This window comes from Ammospiza nelsoni, chromosome 3 (assembly GCF_027579445.1).
Source record: "Ammospiza nelsoni isolate bAmmNel1 chromosome 3, bAmmNel1.pri, whole genome shotgun sequence".
Classification (NCBI taxonomy): Eukaryota; Metazoa; Chordata; class Aves; order Passeriformes; family Passerellidae; genus Ammospiza; species Ammospiza nelsoni.
This window is the reverse complement of record NC_080635.1, coordinates 81,264-86,557: the sequence shown is the minus strand read 5'-3', so window position 1 is coordinate 86,557 and position 5,294 is coordinate 81,264. Positions and strand designations below refer to the sequence as shown.

Genomic DNA, 5,294 nt, shown 5'->3' with positions numbered 1-5,294 from the left:
ATTGTTTTTATTAAAAATCCTATTTGAATATGTAGAAAAAGTGGGGATGTCCTGTAATATATTCTAGCTTTTCTTGTTTCCAGGGTACCCAGAAAATATGTCTCCCTTAGAGTCCCACAGAAACGTTCTCAGTGCGATCTCTATCAAGGTATGTATTTCCAAGTAAGTGATCCCTTTAGATATTTGCCTGTGAATTACCTTTTCCTGTAATTGAGAGCTTGCGTTCTGTGGGTTTTATGATAAAGCTGTAAAACATGTAAAAATGGTTTTGCAAGTCTTAATCGTTGAAGGCAGTGGAAGAAGTGGATTTAGAGCCTGTTCTTGAGCAGACAAAGGGAAAAAGTGTGACTTTGATGCTGAACTTGTCATTTTTCATTGGACTTGTCTGGAATGATTTAAGAATAGAGAGAGCTAGAAAAAGAGAGAAATAGAATTGGTTCTTGAGCCCTCCTCAAATGCTCACCATGATGCAGCGTAGAGCCGAAGGGAAGGGTGATGGAACAGAGCTCTGTGCTTTAGAAGGAAATAAATTTAAACCTGACCTCCACACAGAGTCTCACTAACTTCTGTTGTTTTAAAATACCAAATACGTTTAGGAAGTGTTGGAAGTTAGTATTTTGGGAAAGAAATGGCAGTTCCACAGAACATTCCATGGAACAGAGGCTCTGGGAACGATTCGTGTTGTAACTGCTGTCACTGCAATCAGTTGGTGGCTCAGCCTTGCAACGTGCACTTGGCCTTCTATAAAGCACTGTTTTGTTTGCCTTTCAGTGCTGTGAGTCTTGATAAATCGGAGAAGAGCCCAAGAGAAATTTTTCATCCCTTGATATAAAAGGTAGGAAGTGACTTGTTTTGGTTTGGTTCTTTTTCTTTATTATTTTCTGGAAATAAAAGTAATTAAGTATAGGTACTACTGGTTTGTTTCTTCCAGTAGCAGGTGATAATAATAGTAGTAGTACTAGTAAAAATAATAATAGACATAATAATAATAGTAATGTAATACTACTTACACTGTCTTTATCCATTGGTCTGGCCATTTCAAATCAAAACTTCTAAACACAAATCAAGCCATCATCCTTGTAGAATCTTTCACAGCAGTGGGCTAAAGATCCTGGTTTTGTTGACAGGATTTATTGGTTCTGGAAGAACAAGAGGGAAGTAGAAGCCTAACTACTTCTAGCTCACAGAGCCGTCCAGTGAACAGAGCTTTGTGTTTTGGTGGGCTTGTGATGACTTTGAAATCAATTGCTCCTTACAGTAAAAAAAAAATTCATGTTTTTTTGAACGTGACAGCAGAAATACTTTTAGGCACCAACTGAATAATAATAGATCACCAATTTAAGTAAAAAATTCATGCTATACTATCAAAATTTAAAGGTAAATTATTATGTATTAGGTGATGGTATAAAGTGTATGTTCTCATGTGTAATGCAAAGATACATACGTACCTGAAAGTCCTTAGAGGAAACAAATTTTTATGTCTGCTGTTTGACTGTTTATCATACGATATTTGGTTTTCTTTCCCAGGGATGGGTGAATTTTAACTTTGGAGTCCTCTCTGCTAAGGATGCTCAGCTTACAGGTGATGAAATGTTCAGTAATGGTGAGTTTTTCACCTTCTCTTTAATTGCTGTGCTGATCTGAATAAGAAAAAAACAAAAGCAAGAGAAAAAAGAAGGATGGTTTATTATTTTTGATGCTGTTTTGTTTGTTTCCTCAGTATTTGCTGCAGCTCTGCGAACCCAAGCTTTGGGTTCCTTCTGTCCCACTGGGAGTTGCCCAATTTGGTTGCATCTGGTGAAATTCCCCCTGAGACCTTACAGAACTAGCTCAAACTGCGTGAGAGCCATTTGCAGTTCTCTCCAGACACCTGGAGAATGGGCGACGTTTCTGAGGATCCGGCGAGCGCGCTTCTGTCAAAACTCAGTCTGTGAAATTCCTGGGGAAAACCCTTCTGTGTCCTGAAGGGCTCAAACTCTGGTGAGGATGCAGTTATCAGGTGCTCACCTGGATGGTTCCAGCTCCCAAAGGTAACACTTGTACTCTTGCCCTGTAGTTTACATCTATTGTATTTTTGTTATTTTGCAAGATTTTTTGTCTTTGCAAAATATTGTGCATTTCACTCTTTGGAACCTCTCAGATGGTTCTTTGGTGCAGCACCACCCCATGGGACACTTGGCTGCTGTCCTGAAGGGGTTGGTCGCTGGAATTGTAAATCCTGGAGAGTTTATATGTCTTCTGTCCCCAGGCAGGTATCGTGGTTTGTTTCCTTTTGTTCTGTTGGTTAGGCGCTGCTTCTCGTTGCAAGTATGAATTTCAAACTGCCCTGTTCTTACTTTAACTGTTTTCCTGGTTCTCTCCGCACGGCAGGGAAAGACTCTCGTCTCCTTGCCGTCGGGCTCGGTGCTGTCCAAGAAGATGCAGAGACTAAAAAAATCCTAAGAAGCAAAATACGACTGCAGGGAAAAGAAGCTGGAGAGAACAGGAGGTGATATTGTTATCCTTACCCTGTATTAGAAACATCCGCTGTGCTTTGATGCTGGCAGCTGCCAGGGGCTTGTTAGCTCTTTGTAGGCAGGTGTAGGTGTTCACTTGTAGGTTTTTTCTCTGGACAAGTCAATTCAAACTTTGCTAAGCTTATATTTGCAGATTACTCTGTAGCACAGTCCAGCATGACATTTTTGAATGTTGTAAAAATCCCATGTTACTTGGAAATTGCTAATGAAGAGAAGCTTTAGGGGAAAATAAGATTTCAGGGTTGGAAGATGTGAGAAGAATTTTGTGGGGATGTTAGACTGAAGTAAAGCACACTTGAAGCTGGACTGGCACGCTGGCAGGTCCCCTATTAAACAGTAGTGCTGAGATTAGCCTGGGGGTTGCCCGTTGTTTCTGTAGAAATCAGTGTTTGCTGGTCTTCAGAGGTAAGCTGCTTTGAAAAGCTGGAAGGTGCAGCGTGCTGACAAGCCCCGTGCTTTGGATTAAAAGTAGATTTCGGAAGGGTCCTAAGCTTTTGTCTTTTCCTAGAAGTCGATGTAATCCTGTCGAGGGGTTTTTAATATAAATCTGTGTTGCCACGTCATCCATCAGAGCCCTGTTGTACTAATCATCATACAGATACAAAAGAGAAAATCAGACCCTGTCCCAACCACTTAGAGCCCAGAAGACGATTTCCTCGGGCTGCCATTTGCGTGCCATCGGTACTCACCACGAATTGACCCCTGTGGCTGTGACACAGCACCGGGACGCTGACGGAAGGAGGCTGGTGGCAGAGCCTGGAGGTCCCTGTCCCACGGGGAGGGAGAGGACGAGGCAGTGTCGCCTGCAGGGAGGGTCTCGTCCCCAGAGAGCAGCCGGCGACTCCGTCCCTGCCCGGGGCTCCGGGTGCACCCTCGGGGAGGACGCCTGCCCTCAGGTTTCCCCCTGGGCACCCGGGGAGGGAACCAGGTCCATCCGTGTGGCAGCTGCAGGGCCTGCGGGCTCTGGGGCTCTGCAGCCGTGTGCCTTGTCACAGGGTGGCAGGGATGTGGCACTGCCCGGCCGCGCCGCTGGCCTCGGATCCTTGCTGCTTTCCTCCTGATCCCACATGGATGTACCAGCAGTCTTCTGTCTTTTCTTTAAAAGTGTCCTTGGGAGACTTCAAAGAGAGGGTAATCAGTGATGTCAAAGCCGACATATTTGACCCGTTGGCACTCCGGAGAAAAGACAAAAAGCTGCTTTGCATCCTTGTGCCTGCAAGTCATGAAGGGGCTGGGCGAGGTCACTGAGGCTCTGAGATGGAGGTGAGTTTGCATTCCAGTTTATTGGAACGGAGGCTCATCAGAAGTTTCCTCGGCTATCCAAGGCACAGAGCCCCGGAGCCGAGCGAGCCTGAGCTGCTGCGTGCTTGCTGTGAGCTTTGGGGTGAGCGGGCATCGTTGCAGGCCTGGGATGGATTGAAATGCGCTGAGGAAAGCAGAGGCAGGGAGGGAGGGAAATGCTCTGTTAACTTGTGCCAATTCTTCTGTCAGACTCATCACGGCGGGACAGCGTGAGGACTGAAAGTGTAAGAAGATGTGGAGGGAAACAGAGAACCTGACAGGAGCATCGGACGCACGAGTGCACGAATTTTGCTTTTTGCTTGGATGTAAACTCAGGAGTTGAAAGGAATTTGGGAGTGAGAAGGGACATTTTAGAAGGAGAAGGAAAAAAAGAAGTTGTTGTTGTTGTTGCAGTCCTGGCAAAATCTTTTCTTCTAGCTAATAAAAGAAGTTAGCTTAAAAAACAAAAAGAAAAAAATGTAGTGGTTTTTTTTTTTTCCTTCACTATTATATTCATTGGTGGTATATGGTGTGTTGTTTTATTTCTTGGTATTATTAACTCTGTGTAAATTGTTTTTTGAGTGAAGCTGACTTTCTGGATTGGTTGGTTTGTATTTGAGGCAGGATTAATTTCAATAGGATTCTTTCATAGATTTCTGATGGGTATTACTGGGATTTTGGTTTTGTTTGTTGTATGCATAAACATAGAGCTTTGGTAGGGCCAGCTGGGCTGCTGGAGTTTTGGGTGTGAATTTATTAGATGGCTTTTGTTAGATGCAGTTTTTAATTTTTGAAATGTTTTTCAATGTAGTGGTCTTAAGGTGGTTTTTAAGAATTCCTTGTATTGTTTTCTGTTGTTTGTAGTTGGTGTATGATAAGGGATGTGGTGTGACTTCTTGAACGCTCTGGTTTTGGTGTTCCTAAGTTGTGATTTCTTTCTGGTTCGATAGTTTTTTTTGTTTTTATTTTTTGGGACAGGGGCATTTATATGGTGGGTTTTTATAGACAATACGTTTTTTAATTTAGGCAGTGATATTTTTTAGTATTTTAATAGTTTAGATTTTTTATTTTCATGGTTTTAATTATTTTTTTTAATTTTTTCAAATAGCTTGTATAGATGATAGGTTGTTATTTGTGCATGAGCATAAAGGTAGAGCTTTGGGGACTTTTTTTAGTAATGTTCAGGGTCAGTTGTACAGTTTTGAGTCTCGTGAGTTGGTTTGATTTAATTTTTAATGGGTGTTTGTTTTTATTAGCAGTTGTGTCATTTTCAAGGTGTATTTGAGTTTTTTTGGGGTTTTTGAGATACTGGTTTAGGAGGAAGTTTATGATGAGCATGTGCAGAGGTTTTGGGCTACTTTATAGTGGGATTTAAAGTTGATTTACAGTTAGGTTTATTTGAGTTTTTATTGGGGTTCAGTGACGTTGTGGGATGTTTGTTCCGTTAGTGATAGAAATAGGTTTTGTTCTGATGTGCTGCGACGGGACGGGCGTGTG

General features: G+C 42.4%; 1 long non-coding RNA gene across 1 annotated transcript; it reads left to right on the top strand.

The window, feature by feature from the left end:
* Positions 1-795: 795 nt before the first annotated feature.
* On the top strand, positions 796-2,044 carry LOC132071876 (uncharacterized). Its single transcript, XR_009418226.1, has 3 exons — positions 796-835; positions 1,528-1,603; positions 1,721-2,044. It is a non-coding gene; the product is annotated as an uncharacterized LOC132071876 (long non-coding RNA).
* The last annotated feature ends 3,250 nt before the right edge of the window (positions 2,045-5,294 follow it).